Below are 17682 nucleotides of genomic sequence, written 5' to 3'. Positions count from 1 at the left end.
CGGGATAATAGATGCAAATATAATCTGGCGGGCTTTCACGGTGCATTTAATGTTTCACGAGCGTACAAAATGGATAGTGTATGCCGGTGCAGTTGCATCAACGTTGCTGCAAAGTTCAGCGCCACATGTAGTATCGAAAATCGAAAGTGAAGTTTGCGGATATCCAAAGTGTCGTCAAACTCTTTTTTTTCAGAAATTTGCTAAATTAGTTGCATCATTTACATATACAAAATCACTTTTTAATATCTTAATCTTTTCAATTGTCAACATTAATGAGTCCGTTAATGTATATCTAATCAAAATATACACAAGTGTTCTTGTTTAAACGATTAAATTATTATATCTGCAATAATTAATTACTATTAAAATCGGCTTTTTTGTAATTTCATATGCCTTAATAGTGCGTAACGTACGTTTTTTAATTTAAGCATGTCTCAAAGTTAAAAAAAAAGAATTTTTCTGTCTTTTAATTTAAACCATACCTCACTACGACGGATTTATTTAATATTTTTCAAAACACGATAGACATATATATGAAATAATTTTATTTCTTACATTTCTTTCATTATTGATCTCTACCGCGATTTTCGCGTTGCATGCATTCTTTTCCGCGAGTATCGGACGTGTATATGTGCAAGTATGTAAATATAGTCTATTGCGCACTGAAATTAAATTCTCTGAAAAGGAAACGGTTTGTAACAGGTGTTAAAGTACAGCCTCAAGACAGCCGGATACAAAGTTAGTCTCGCGATAGCAAGTGACTATGAACATTTATCTTATTCTAATACGTATAATGGAGCTGTGTGAATATTAGAAATTTAATGTAACATCTTACAAATCCATTGTCTTGATATCAAATGCGACGATAAAACAAATATTTGTATTGCGACGTCATATCGGCGATTATCGATTTTGATCGATTATACTTGTCCGCGGCAGTAAACGATACAGAAAGGAAACTTTGGCATTCCGGTACTGTACGATACTACAGTAGCGAAGAATAAACCGCGTCATGTATTATTTGGCGGAGGCTGCGACTATGAATCTTTCATGATATCGTCGAGAACGAACGGAGAGAGTAACAGAGCACGGTAGCAGGAGATAAAAAGAAGTTTCAGAATGCACCTTAACAAACATATATTTACATATTGATTTATTCATTTAATGACTTATGACTTTCTCGACATCTTGATCTAGCAACCGAAGGTCCTGTAAGACTCAAAGATTCTAAAACTTTGGGATTTTACAACAATAATATGCTAACTTGCAACAACGAACATTCGCCTAACATTCGCCTAAAAAAATTTTTTTCCTATTTGTTATTACGTTTGCGATAATATTCGGATATTTTTTTTGAAAAACTGAGTATAAAAAAATTAATTACAAGAAACGTATATTACATTTCATATCTAAAATTTATATCTCAAATCCTTCACATTAATGCTTCAAACATTTTGATCTCTAAAATCAATAAAGTAAAAAAATGAGTAATTAATTAATGAAATATGAATCCAAATAAGAAATTTAATTCGCGAACTAGGATTTTACGAGCATTGAAAAATAAATAAATTCAACCTAAAAAAGAAATAAATTAAAACATTTATCAGACCATTAGAGAATCGTAAGACCTCGAAGAGAACACGCGGAGAACATTGCAACCACAAGCCGAACGAGAATTACATAAATATAAGATACTCTATGCTGGCTCGCAGTAGAGATAGTACGGCACTGGTCAGACGTGGCGTCGTCTATTCGAGAACGGAACACGAGAGAGGATTTCAATGTAGAAGCAGTGGAACGAGGGTCGACGTGCCACCGCCACCGAAAGTCAGAGCCGAGGATTAGTACGTACACGGGCGAAGCCCACATGGCCGGGAGATAATGGATTATCAGACGGCGAAATTAGTAAGTGGCTTTGTCGTAATTGCGCGAAAGCGTCACGTTCGTTTGTCAGCGACCGATCTCTTTTAATACCCGCAAGAATCCACTGGAAACAGGACGATCTCCCGCGCGCGGAGATCGCAATATAGCGCATTCCAACACTCGCGAGGATGAAAAATCGCTCTTTTCCTGCCTGAAGGGACATTACGATAACGAGGGAAAACGGCAGCGAGGAGATAGTGCGTTGCACTCGCGCGCGCATGCTGTTAACACGTGTTTGTACTAACTCTCCACATAGTTATGATTATACTGCACTGCTAGAAACTACACGATGTCAGAGCGCACGAAGTAATTCCGAATTCGTGTATACGCGCGCTCTTAATTGAGCAAATATAACACCGCGATGTTTAACGAAGGGATACGGCAACACGAAGGATACATTGCGGATCCACCTACCGGAATTTCGTCCTTGTGTGTGCTCGCGTAAAATACGGCTGTCAATTTCACGCGCGCTTCAATTTCTACAACTCGCGAATCCGCGATGTGCGTTGTCGAATTTTCGAAAATTCGTAATCCTTATACTTTTACTTTTTTTTTCCTCTTCTCTTCTTCCGTTCTAGATTCTTCCTTTTGCGAATAACCGTACTTGTCGAGAACGCGAGACGTTCCTTCATAGCGCGATGATAAAGATATCGAGAATCTTTAATGCGGCTTCGAGTGCGGCAGCGGATGACGAGAACGCTGGTAGTTCCGCCATAATCCGGCATACTATCGGAAAATCCAGTACTAACCTCCGACAAGCTTATCTACCTCGTTAGCACGCGGGATTCCTGGAATAATTTTTCTTCCTTCGAAAGGAAGAAGATCCCGGTGATGCAAATTCGTTATTCGCGCGATACCCGAAGCAATTAAAGTAAAAGCGATTCAAGTTAATGATGCTAACCCGATTATGTCGACGCGAAGTTAGCACTCACGGTGGCAGTACGCTACTCGTGCCAACTTCTTAACACCGCGACCATCAGCTTTAATTTCCTCAAGGCAAAAGCTGTTAATTGAATTCGCAAGTTTTTTCGCAATTGGTTTTTTGGATGCTCAAACAGTCGTGAGTGCTTGTTCACGCGAGTTTTCCCGTCTGATTATCCGCTTTCGTTAAATTTGGCTATCGACATTTTCCAGAATGGAAAGTTCAGAAACTTTCAGACAGTCTACACTACTAAATCCGCGAGGTGTATTGTGTTATTTTTGCAAAATGTTATTTTTAGAGAAAAGTTGTCGAATGCGTACCGGTCTTTTAAACCTTTTCTAAATATTCTATATTTGTACTTAATCTGAATAACATTAAGCGACAAAAATATAAAATAAATGAAAAATGAGTAATATAGAAATAAAAATGTAACAGACTACATTCTTTTATACGTGCTAACAATACTTTAAACAATTAGGTATTGATGTTAATTTTTTATTAATTTATGTAGTTAATAATACTGTAATTCTATAAATTTCACATTTTTTTTAACAGAAGATTTATTGTAGTATATTTTACTATATATATAGATTTGCAATTATTATAACATGGATTTAGATTGATGTTTTTACAAAATTAGATTTTCTAATCGCATAAACATAAATTTCATTTATTATTGATTAAATCTCAAAATTGCTCGACTCGACCTCATTTACCGGTCAAATTTTATAGTTAAATATTTCGAACTTTATTATAATTATTGTATTTATACACTAGGTAAAATGATGCGTAATATTAATTTATATTGCGATCTTAGTACAGTTAACATGTTTTTGCAACATACCAAAAAAGGACAAGTAAGTCCAAAACATGTTTATGTAATACATTTATGTATTAAATTTGTTTCTTAAATATATCATAAATTTAATTTATTATTGATTAGATCTCAAAATTGCTCGACTCGACCTCGTTTACCGTTCAAATTTTATTCCTAATCGTATCATCACAAATTTTATTAAAATAAATGGTATTAATAGTAAGAATAATAAATGTTATTAGTAAAACTAATAATTGATGAAACAAAAATATATCGATTGCAAAGTAAATTTAAAACGATTTTGTTTCAACGTCCTTTTCCTTATCGTTATTATTAAATATTTGATCTCTTTCCAATAAATTGTTAATGAAATAAATATTATAATAGTTAACGAGTCTTTGTATTTTTAATTATTTTAATTCGTAAATTATGATAATTTCAAAGGAAGTACGATTTAAGAGATTTATCATCATTTAGACAATTAATTCCCTAAATTGTACCTTTTGCAGAATGTTGCAAAAAGATTAATAATTAATTTGTTATTGATGAAAAATTAAATATTGTTATAACAGATGCCTAAAATATAATAATAAAATTCCTATGTTTATTTATATATAAATCAATATATTAAACAAAAAATATAATAAAAAATTATTTCATTGGCACGCATTCCACAACACTTCGCTACTATAAAAAGATGCGTATTAATTGAAGCTGTATCACTTATAAAATAAGTGATGCGAATAAAACAGTGGGCAAGAAACTGCGACGTCGCTAACAGCGCATTTTCCTTTTGCTGAAAATTATATTGAGTACTTATACTAGCGGGAAAGCTAGGAAACAAACACTTGAAGTATACGGTGGATAAATCTGCAGTATCCTCGAGAACATAATGCAACATAAAGTTGTACCCGCCGTACCGCATTGTTTTCCTTGCTTTCACTGTTCTCTTCTATGCCTCCGTGTCCTTTCTATTATATATATCCAGGGAGTTTTTCGCATTTCGCCTTTCCTTTTATATCAAGAAGTGTTTCGCAAAAAAAAAAAATAGGTGTAGTTGAACCCTTCTCGATTCGATCTCATCTCGAAGAGTTTGCAATAATGGGGTATTGCCTCACTGGATAGCTTACCATCGACATGGTCTATACTTTACCGAACATTATCATTAAGATAAAAATGCCGACGATAAAAGAGAGATAGGACGCCAGGGAGTACGGACGATAACCTTTTGACTCGCGTTTAGTATAGCGAGCCTGAAGGTTACAAGGGCGAACGGGAAGTAAAATCAATAGCGCAGCTAATAATAAGCACCGAATCCCCTAAAGTGATGACGTTACATCCAATTTGTATCCCATTCTCCCAGCGAGACATAAAGGTTTCGGCTTTGTAGATTTTAAAGGTGATCGCCCGAGAAGTAAAAGAGCTCGGGATGCTGAGATACAAGCGGCCTTTATTTTCCCGATCATGTCTTTTATCTTTATCTTTCGGAGCTCTAGGTTTCTCCTGGTGCGAAAATGTGTAAGTAATCGCAACGCGTCGTTGAAACTTTGTAAATAATTCCTCGCACAATTACGAAAATCTGTATTGTGCAGCAAATACGTAATCTTCCCTATTGTGTGGAGTCTTTAATCGACTACCGACGAGCGATCGCGCCAATATACGCTTAACAGCTTTCGCGCTTAACTGACGCCCTAAACAAATGACTGCGGGCGAGCGATAGTTTTCACCGTTCGCATAGTTCCGACCTCGCATACCGGTGGCGGACCGAAAATTTACGCTTCCCGAAATCCCTCAGAATTTCGCGATCGCCCGTACGTCTACCCAGAGACGCGTGCGCCACGCCGACACAAAAGTTCTCCACTGTTCTCCTTTGACAACTTTTCGCCACTGTGCGCAAGATACGCTGAGAGGAAAACTAGAGATCCAAGTCCTTCAAAGAATGAGGCAACTATAGAAGTGATGAGATTCGCGTTCGAGGAAGCCGAGAAGCAACTGTGAAAACTGATGCTCTTCCGGGATTCGCGACACGCAATTTGCATCAGTGATTCCCGCACTTAGGACTTTCAAGTTACTTTTACGTTGAAATACTTAAGTCTTGCGATCTTTAAAATCTTTGAAGCTCAAAATGCTTTTATCGAATATTTGTATTAAATTATATAGATCCTGTATTTCTTACAATGCAAACCTCGCGTTTTATACGATCGGTACATCCTTTTTCTCGAATACGTCTCGGTAAGAGAAACATCCTTTCAAGTCTCGTAAAGAAGTTTATCGTCGTGTAGAAAAATAGAAATAGACGCCGGACGATACTGAGAGCTCCTGAATAAAAGTTTTCCAACGAAACTCACTATCACTGTGTAAATTTAAAAAATTTTGTATCGAGTGAAAAAAATCTTGGCTTTTGAAAGATGAAAAGAAGCTAAATTAGTAAATAGGACAGTTGGAAAAATCAGGTATAATTAACGAGACGTCGCGACAATTTGATGTTTGGATCATTTTACGCTCGCGAAATTTAAAGATCGCATCAACGCACACACAGGGCTACTTTGTTCCACGCGAGACAAACTAATTCATATAAAATTGCAGAAGAAATTCATGTTCGTACCGCTCGCAACAACGCGCTAACTTTCCACCGGCAATTCCTTAACCAATATTAAACCCCTTAATAAATCAAGTTATAAATTTCAATCAGGAATTTCTCGGAAACTTTCGTGTTTCTCCCATCCCTGGAAGCTTCTTTCATCAGTCAAAGAATTTAACGTCGATTAACTACGCTACTAGTAATTAGCGTCAATATATCGACAGAGATGAATCTCGGGAGCGCAAGGAAAATCTCAACAGGAACTTTGACAGAGACCGAGCGGAAACTTCGGACTTTTTGATCTCGGTTTAGAGATCTTAAAAATTGCAGGAAACTCTGCAAGGGGGAGGGAAAATATCCCTGGAGGACTTACCGATTTCTTTCCTAGCCGCTCGACCTTCTGCGAGAAGGAAGAAGTAACGAATGAACAGACAGAAGAACGAATGGACAGATAGAAAAATAGTTCACTACACATGCTGGTACATAAGATTGCAGAATCAGACAGAAATATAAATCCCATAACAGATGATCAGTAAAATAACATATCAATAGTAATATCTGTAATAACAATACGATAAAATTATGTATCTTTTGATAAAACTATTTCTTTGATGAAACAATTATTAATTAATTTTATCTAGCACATTTGCGCTTCTCTCTTTTTATAAACTAAAGAGAAATCTCTTTATATCATATTTTAATATATAAAATACTTTTTTTTAAATAAGTGTTAATGTAAATCACGGTCTTTTTTTGTATGATTTAAATCGATTTCTTTAAAATGTGTCAAACGTAAAGTTTTCTTAAAATATTATTTTATTCAGATATGTTCCATCAGATTTATCCTTCTTATTAATGACGTTTAAGGAACTAAATTTATAAATTATTTTATATGATCCAACGCGCGGATAGAAATCTCTCTTCTCTGTACGACTCGCGACGCGGAGCCGATGATGCGGCCATTCGAAAGCGTCGGCCCTTTAAATCAAAAGTTCTTCATCGACATTCCGATCGAGTGGACACGAAAGCGCGGAAAGAGCTGCTCGATTATTCTCATTTCGTTTCGCCGCCATCACTTTAATGGCGTTGTTTCGTATCGGATGTAGGCCTTTGTGTGGAATATCGAATAGCGGTGCTTTGAATCCTTTCGGACTAAAAAGTTTCTCATCGACATAACGAAACATCGACGATAATTTTTCTCAACGTTATCGATGAAATGTATTCTATTCTTGCATCAAATGTTATTAACGATTTTAGCGAAAGAAATTACAATTTTGTTTATAATATTATATTAATGTAAAATTTTATTAAAAACATTGTATTGAGTTTTTAAAATTTCGATGTATGTATACTAATCGAAAGAAAATTCTAACTCTACCACAAAGTTATGAAATTTTTGACATGTTTAAAAAAAGTTCTAACTCTGTGAAGAATTAAAAAAATAAAGTTTATTAACTTTATATTTCCAATAAACATTGATAACTTTTTATTCCAATTAAGATTAATTTGTATTATAAATATTTTAATAACATTTTTGAAGCATTATTCAAGCTATCAAGTAACTATGAAATTTTTGAAAAAAAATTTATTTAAATAATAGAAAATTTAAAGTATTGAAAGATTATTAGAATCTTTTGTTTTTCTTTTTCAAATGTCAAAATTCTTTTTGGGATATACATCAAATTTCAGAATTCGCAAAAAACTTTTTAATTATATTGAAATTCTGAAAATGAAATATTGACGTCACGGAGGCTATTATCGTTTTATATTATCTTCAATGCAAATAAGTTTCTACTTCATTCAATTTATAAATGCTATCCCTTATTCTCTTTCATTACATCATTTTCTTTTAATTGTCGAAAAAAAGTCTGTAAAAGTATACAAATTTTTCTGTTTGCGCCTTTTGTATATTTTTATAAAGTCATTTTCACAAATAATATTAAGAATAAAGGTTACCTTTATTGAATATAAAAAAGGGTGTTGGGGCTATGTAACGTGATTTCCGTTGAAACAGCTACCCTTGTATCGGACACGTTGCGAAAATTGCTCAAAAGCCAGTGTTTTGTGGTTTGAAAAGTTATCCATCACCATGCACTAAAAACTATAAATTCCGTTTCAATGGCCGGCCATTGAAACTGTAGCGCATTCGAGCGATGTCGCCCGTAGCGTCGTGTTTGCATGCACAACGTCGGTTCTAGCCGGCCAAAAAACACATTGCCTCTGTCTATTTGAAATATTTTAATCGGACGGTGGTGAAGACAAAGGGTCTACGCGTCAAAAAATCATTTTTCGATTCTTCCGTCTCAAAGCGAATATTGAATCGGCGTTGTGAAAAATATCGACCACCGCTTTTTCACGACATCATATCAGCTTTTGTGAACTACCGGGAACGAGTCGTTGATTCGCGAACAAATTTGGGGAAAAACTATCCAATTCTTGTAATAGTATTTTTCAATAATCAAAGTGTTTTGATATTTAAAATTAAAAGCCTGTTGCGTTCTGCAGATCGTGAAATTGATTGTTTTGTTTAAAACATCTTGCAAATATTAACGTGGCGTCATAAAAGATCAATATAAGAATTAAAAATTTTTTATATCGACTAAATAAAACATGACAAATGTTTTGACGAAGAAGTATGTAATTCTTAAAAACAGTCGAACTAAAGAATAACGCATTTATAAATTAGTTGTGTGAAACAGAAAGTTATTAATTATATTGAAGATATTATATATTTATCATAGCCTGAAGTTGTTATCTTATTTTCAGAGCTTAATATAATTGAGAAACTTTTCGCAAAGAATTGTGAAGTTTCTAATATGTTGCAAAAAGAATTCTGACAATTATTGATCTTTGATTATAAATACGGTGAAATATGTGAAAAAGCGAGACGAAAAGAATATATATATATTCAACGTAGTACTGAACTCTTATAGCTTTCATATAAAGCTAATGAATGTCCTCCATTAAAAGATCAAAGGCGTCACTGCCTAGAAACTATCCTAGAAAGTTATCAACATTGTTTCCAACAAGAATGTAATATAACCATGTAATATAAATTATTCCGCGAAAGTGAGAGCATGTAATTACAATTACCTACAGACGTTAATGAAATGACTGTATAATTTTGTCGGACATTTTCATGTGGCAAATGTTGCGCAATGCCGTAAATGAATTAATAATATATTGAATGCAAGCGTGCAAATTAATTCTCTAAAAATGAATTTTCAAAAGTTTTGCGGCGCGCGGCGCACGCACAATACTTTTAATTAAACAAAAAAATACGATCGCGATACCCATGCCGATCGATAGTCTCAAAGTCTGACTTTTGTTTCCTGCGGCCACGATCTGACACGTATGACCTCGCAGCGAGTCCACTTCGCAATTAACGAACTTATAATTAGCACACGCCACGCGCTGACAACTTTCCTCAGTTCGGATTACGGCCCTTCCTGTCAGCGACAAACGCGTGTTAGCGTGTTACTTCGTCGGCAGTGTCAGATAATAATTGTTGCGTGCGCGCTTATACAATATGTACTTGGTCAAGCTTCCGGTTCCCACCACAGCGTTCACGGGAGCACGATGGATCGATAAACGTATTTTCGTTTGTCAAGCGTGTCGTGTGCTTTTATTAAAATATAAACGCGGGAATCGGAAAGCGATGCAGCCCTATATTTGTCGCAAGACCAACGTTTTATCGGCGTCGTTTCGTACGATAAAATATCAATGTAAGAATTGAAGTTATAATCCGAAATGTCAAATAGAATATAGAAGATAATTATGCATTTTAAATATGAAATAAAATAGAAAATTTAAAATTATTATATTAAAATACAAATTATTTTATCTCGCGTTAATGAGGATACGCATATCATTTAAAACTTTTGACGAAATAATACTGACGATATTTTCAGTAACAAAAAAAAAGTATAATGGACAGAGAGAGCTTTACGTATGTCCTTTTTTTTATAATATTTTCATAGTAAAATAATAAAATACATATAGTGTAAGCTGTAAAATATACTTTAAACAAAGTGCATCAAGCCGTATGAGACCGTAATGGCAGGGCTCTATTTCAAGGGCAGTTAAGCCCTAACGACATATGCCTTGCTTCTCACCTTTAGAAGGGTCGGTGTATATATAGTGCAGGTTACGCGAGTCCAAGTTATGGTAAATCGGATAATAGAAAGTATTTTCAGAAAAATCTCTTCGATCAAACTAGCTAAAAAATTTAATTATCAAGACTTGTGATTAATTTTCTTTTTATACATATTCTCTAATGAAATCATAATCCGGATATAAAAAAAAAGTTTGTCCCTTGTGTCCTTACGTAGGAATCTTGTATAATTCGATGAGGAAATTTAGCGATTATAAAAAATATGTAATATTTTATAAATAATATAATAGCACTATTATGAAAATTTCAGTTTGTAAAAAATAATTATTTAGACATTCAAGGATTTAAGAACTGAAAAATATACACAGGTAGAATAATTTTACTAAAATATTTAACTGGGATTAGGATAAAAAATATTTAACTACTTAGACCTGCAAATGATTTTATTAGACCATCAAAATAATTATAGAGGACACTCAAACTAGTTGCTAGAATGTTAAAACTTTTTACAGAATTACTTATTATGCTTGAAAGTTCTTTATAATTATTTTGAATATCATTTATTCAACAAAATTATTTATTATTAAATTATTTTCAGATCTGTATGTAGCTAATTTTTTACTTCAACAAAATCGTTCTTTTCGTGTAAAGGATAATATGTAATGGATAATTATTAGATTAAATATAAGCTAAGCAAATATAATGTTATACGAGAAATATCAAAAATTTGTACGGGGTATAAAATTCTATTGCAAGTATATATTTTTCTGGAATATCTGGTATTTTGTTGCGCGGCTACTGCAACGAATCGTAACCGTTACCATAACGCCGAGTCGAAAATAGCTATTTTTTTATTTTATGTGAGTTGAACTCGTAATTGTAGCATAGATTTGAAATATTGAAATAGTCACTTTGTATCTATATATTTCAAAGTTGGATATACTATATAAAATGATTTTAATATTGCTTGCAGACAATAAAATAATTATCCATTACGTATATACAAAAATAAAATTTCAGAGACTGCAATATTAGATTTTAAAACAACAAAATATAATATTATATTATATATTTTGTTTGATTCTCAGTTAATAAATCCGTGAATTCCAACTTCAGATTTTCCAATTTTTTAATCATTTGCGGATTAAAATTTGCGGATATCCTTCAAAGTTTCTCGGCAAACCTCACGACCCTCCAAACGAACACGCCGTCGAAACAAATTACGAAATAATTTTGTTGCCGAAGTTCAGCTAGCGGTAGGTCCATTTGTTGCAGCGGCGGCACGCATTTCGATCTCGAGCAAACGAAGGCACAGCTTGGCCGTTCTTTCTCATTTTGTCGACGACGGCGAAGTCAGCGCGTTCGTTAAGACGGCCGGCAGGAATCCCGGCGCAGTCGTCGCTGATTGCGCAGTCTAATTATAATTTCCGGAGGGCTTGGGCAATTAGCATCCAGCAGCTGCAACGGGCAACGTTGCACCGCTGCGCATCTTATTATATCGTCTTTTGTTGTGCGAGCAAGTAGTCTCGAACCACTGCCGGACGCGCGTTCGAGTCGACGCGACAACGTCGTCAAATGAAGAACGATCGTTCTCTCTCACATTTCTAGGCCTTCTTGCTTATGAACAACCAATAATTATTACTAAATGGCGGTGCATATCGACTCAAAGGCGCGGGAGCAAACAGGTCGAGGAAATATGCCCCATTAGGCGTAATTGTTCTGACGAAAAGCATACGATTGCCACACCTGTCGCCGCGTTAGAGAACGCCGCCAAGAACGTTTTGCAGGCAGTGCCATTTATCATGGATATTATTCACGTTACGCGATAATGCGTTTTATGTAACGCAGATTACTTCAATATATAATCGTCTATTTCAATTGAAGGTTTTATAGAGATGCGGTGTAACATCAAAGTATTTGGGAAGTTCATGACAGTAAGCGATAGTTATCAATGAATCCAAATCACACTTATCTTTCTGTACTCGTATACTTTTATCATTTTTGGATCCTTGTATCACTGAATCTTAAATTTTTTATTAAAAATTTTTATGTTAATAGATCGTTGAACTCTCGTTAATATTTGCTTACGTATGCTACATTTTTGGTTCAGTAATTTGTGAATTTAAAAAAACCAGGGTTCTTTGATTTCTAAAATTCTTCCAAAAAAATAGTCTAGATTTTCTAAAATTTAAACTAAAATTTTAGAATCTTTGAAACTTTTTATTATAACAAAAGACCGAAGCTGTACTCATATTTTGTGACAGAAATTCTGAAGATTTCTATCTTCACGTAAGATTTAATTATATATTAATTAACGCATTAACTGAATAAGTTCTTGGCGTCGTAGAGTAATAGGACTCCGTTTGAGACCGGCACGAAGTCATTTCCCAAAAGGCAACAGATTCTTGTATGTATATTTGACTATACTGCGAGAAAGCATTGATCTTGCAAAGGGATCCATTAGCAGTCCGTTTAGGTCGTGTCGTACGTCGTTGCTTGCTCTCGTGGAAATTGCGTCATCGGCACACAAACACGACGCACCGATTGCTACCGCGACGTCCCGACGCCTCTAATCGAGCGTCAAAATCGCACGTGAAAACCAACCGGCAAAACTGCGGCCGGCGGAAGGTGCTCCATGAAACATTCATAACTTCCGGGGCTGGTTGCGGTTACCACTCCGCGAGCGGATCGTATACACGAACGCGCGTGTGAGTGATATGTGCGATCGTGTGGGTGAACGTTGTACCGGAGGCTGTCACCGGTCCAGGGCTAACATCGATTTCAATCTAGGGTCGCTTCACTTCGAGGTCCCTCGCAATGAAATCGAATGTACCGGTTTTATGAGATCGTTCGGGCATACTGAGGTCGTGACACCAGTTTATGTTCAAAGGCACGTCGATGTATCATAATATGTCGTTATGTACTTCACACGTATATATTTTGTCACGTACATACTTGATGTATTATCGTAAAGTATTAATGGACTTAAAGGTTCGATAATGTAAAAAGGGATCTCTGACTTGAAGTTTTGAACAAAATATACATGAAGTGTAGCAAGAATTAATGGTGGCAGAGAGAATAATTGTCTGAAAGTGAATTCATAAATCGCAAGAATAATCATATTGAAAATAGAATTTCTCAGTTAATTATTTAATTCATCCAGGAGAGATTTTTATATCTTTTTTTTTTGCATACATCTTGGATATAGTAAATGTCTAAAGTTTCAAGGGCACAGAAATCTAAGAGAAATATTCGTAAATAATCAGGACAAAATAGAAGGATTAAAATTTTAAATGTCTTGCAAAGATTCATATGAAAAATATAAAAGTGACTTTTATTAGAATCTTTTTGTTAAAAGGAGAATATAAAAATCTCTCCTGGCTGAATTAAAAAATTGATTGTAAAATTAAACGTCTATGATCATTCTTGTAATTTATGAAATAAATCGCTTTTAGAATTATTCTGTGACACAATTTTAACCATTAATTCCTGTTACACTCCATGTATATTTCGCTTAAAACCCCAAGTTTGAGTTCCCTCTTCTCGGTAACTTAATGAACGGTCGATTATTTCCAAACGATTTCGCTACCCCTCACGCGCATACCCTTGACAGATGGTATAGCGATAAAATTACATTTCACCTTCTTGGAAATCTGATGAGGGAGCGATTACTTCAAGGCTGACCCTAAACCTCCCTTCGTACGTTCCGCGATAATGAAATTACGTTTCACCTCCTCGCGAACGTCGGGCAACTCGACGAAGGAGCGATTACTTCCAAACGATCCGTCGGCGGCAGTGAATATCGACAGGATATCCCGCAAACCCCTGAGACATCGGAGAGTCCGAGAAACTCGATAATCAATTTGCATTCAATAATCTACGATCGTTAAGACGGATGTATTCGGCGGAGCCGACGTCTCAGGGACCAGAACTACCGGCCCGGAAATCGGCATGCGGATTAGACGCTTTGTCGTCGCCACGACGGTGGCAAGCGTGGCCCCGATCTACTCTAGTCCAGGATTCCCCGGTTTGCTTATGAATGGTTCATGCCGAATTAACGTGCACCCACGTGCATACATACGTATCTGTGCTCCGCGCATTCAGCCGCGCATGAATGTTTTACCCAACTGCGGAAATTACGGAGGAACGCCCTGACGATCGAGTACGCGAGCGCGAAGCTTGAGAGATTTGGGGATCTTAAGGTATAAAGACGACTGGGGAGAATATGCGAAGATATTAAATATTCAAGTATTTTAAATATCGAAAGCTCCAAAGATTCAATTCATCTGCGAGTTTGCAATTATATCGAAAATACAAAAAATATATAAGTTGACTCACATAAATTATCACAAGCTATTCTTTTTAATAAATTATTAGAACAAATTATTAAAGAACAAAATTTATTTTTCTTTGTAAGAAAAATCACAATATTTGCTGGACTCTTTGGGGAAACAAAAAGACAATCACTTTTATTTTTACCAAGTAACATAATATATTGTTTTCGGTATAAAATAATTGTTTTATATGTAAAAAGATTATAATTATCAACAAGCGTGAATATTTTACGAAATTATATATATATATTTTTTTTTGTACTTTATTTATAATACTTTTTATTAAACATTTTCAAGAAAATATTAATTAAAAAAATTGTTTTAAATCATAGAAGCTTGAAAATTCACTAAAAAAACTATAAAAATATTTTTCATTTTTGTCATTTTATTATTTCAAGTTTTAATACCACAATAAAAATTTATCAGAAATACTCTTTGCCAGAATTCTATCACATATAACTATTAAAATTCCAAAAATGGCTGTGGCTTATACACATACAACATTAGAATAGATTTATGTAAAATAGAATTATTTAAACAATGAAAGAAATTGGGGTATTTCCCTTAAAAAAAAAGAACTGATAAAGTGTTTTAATAAACTTATTAGTGTATTAGTAATTGATGATATTTTATTAGATACTAATATAATAATTAGTTTATTGAAACACTTTATTAGTTCTTTGTTTTTAGAGTTTGTTTACTTAATAAAGACAAATTGCCTCATTTAAAAAAATTTAAGAAATTTTTAAGTATTAAGAAGAAATTATACTATATTAATATTTCTAATAATTGTTAAGATAGTAGCTTGAAATAGTAAATCACCTTATATATTCAATATTCAATAATTAAAGTAGGAAATCCACATTAAATATTCGACTATACAAGGATCCAATAATGTATTCGACGAAGCGCGGGACAAGTTGATATTTATCGAAAGATATTATGATTTATTTATTTATATCTTTCAATTATTCATATTTTATAAAATTGTTTTGTATGTAACTTTGCTTGTAAAATAATATTAATCATAAAACAATTAAAAAAGAGACACTTTGTTTTATGAAGGAGGTAATAACATTAATAATTAAATTATGATTATGTAATAAGACGTGACTGATGCACAGAACATAACAGGAAGAAATAATGAAATATATAATTACTATTCGCATTCAAGTATCGTAATTATTTATGATATAATATTTCTGACTGAAAAAGTGCTATAAAATCACTAAAATTGGTATGAAACGTTTTTACTGTTTTAAATACGAGAATGATATTAACTTTTTTATAGCAAAGATTTAATTCATTATAACAATGAAGAGAAAATTAAAATGTACGATTTCTGTTTAATTAAAATGTGTTATTTCAATGAGTCAATGCACATAAAGAATAGAACGTTTCTGCTAATATTACCACATAATTGGCACTTGCAGTGTGCAAAAGGTTAAATTATCTTAATTAATTACACGATCAAAATCTCCGTGATTGTTCATCGAAACGGAATCAAGCTAGAAAAATAACGCCACCCGAGGGGAAAGAAACAAGCAATAAAAAATTTCCGATACTCATATTCTGTAGATACGTTTTACCATTATTTAATAATCCATACGTCGTGTATGAAAAATACATGATATTGCACGAATACAATATGCAATATGTAGCCAATTAAATTCGTGATATGCGAAGGACCACATTCCCGCGCCGCAATACCGTGCGTAAACGTATCGACGCGATTATTGTGTATGATGAAAAAAACACAGCAATAACTACAATTATTCGTGCCCCGATTTTTCTCAGATGAACGACCAATCTCGCTCGTGTGAAAACATTTCTCTCTAGCTCGATTCAATTTTTGCATCGTGCGAGCGCAAAGAATCGCGCCTCGCTGGCTTACCTGAAAGGGATGTAATCCGTTGTACCTCGACGTAAATGGGCATCTTGGGGCCAAGTCGTCTCCATTCAGGCGTCCTCAGCTACGGAGAGTAGAAGCGCTCGATCCGCGATTGTCCCTCCGCGCAATTTTCAGCGAAAATCGCGCGATCGCGCTTGTTCCCACCAAACTTGTGAACTCGTTCCCGCCAAAACGCATGGCGCGTCAGCGGCGCGGCGTCGGTCCATTGTCGGTTCGTCCCGAGTAACGTTGGCCGCGGTTATCTGCGGAAAAAGAAAGAGAACCATAATTACTGCGAAACATTTTCGCTCGCGACAAGAGCGCAAGGCACATTTCTTTCGAATTTTGCAAAGTGCGAGTACGTTTCTCTAATGTAGCATATCGTATATGAACTTTTACCTGCTCGGGGAACTGAATTTCCCACAAGTGGATATCGAGGGAAATCGGCGTTTACGAGCTAAATCTTGATATCCTGCAGACTCGCTCGCCGTGCGTCTTCGATTCTACGATAAATGGACCCTGTAGCGTGACGCACGGAATGCATTTTCGTATGATTTTAATCGCGACACTTTCCTCGCGTCCCTCCTCCCGCGTCGGACGAGCGCCATTGGCGGTTCGACGCGCCGCGCGTCGCTACGAACTTAGCCGCTACTCCTGTCTCGCTGCTCGGCTAAGTTCACTGTATCACTGTCGCCAACGTATAACAACATAAGTATCTCGACAAAAATTGTCGTAATAAAAATGCTTCTTTAATAGGTTTAGAAATACACGTATTTAATGAAAAATCTAATTAATGTGCTTGAACATATTAGTAAATGTATTTTTGACCGCACACACATTTTCTCTCTAGCTCGATTCAATTTTTGCATCGCGCGTGCAGGTACGAACGCAACGGTCGCGCGCTTCGCTCACTTACTTCAGGGAGATGTAATTCGTTCTGCATCGACGTAAATCGGTATCACGGGGCCAAGTCGTCTTCATTTCGACGGTTCTCAGTTACGAAGGACAGAAACGCTCGATCCGCGATTGTCCCTTCGCACAATTCTCATTGTCAGCGAGAAGCGCGCGTTCTTGCCAAACTCGTGAATGCGCGGCAAAAT

The sequence above is a fragment of the Solenopsis invicta genome, chromosome 6, assembly GCF_016802725.1.
Source record: "Solenopsis invicta isolate M01_SB chromosome 6, UNIL_Sinv_3.0, whole genome shotgun sequence".
Taxonomy (NCBI): domain Eukaryota; kingdom Metazoa; phylum Arthropoda; class Insecta; order Hymenoptera; family Formicidae; genus Solenopsis; species Solenopsis invicta.
This window is presented reverse-complemented; position numbering follows the sequence as displayed.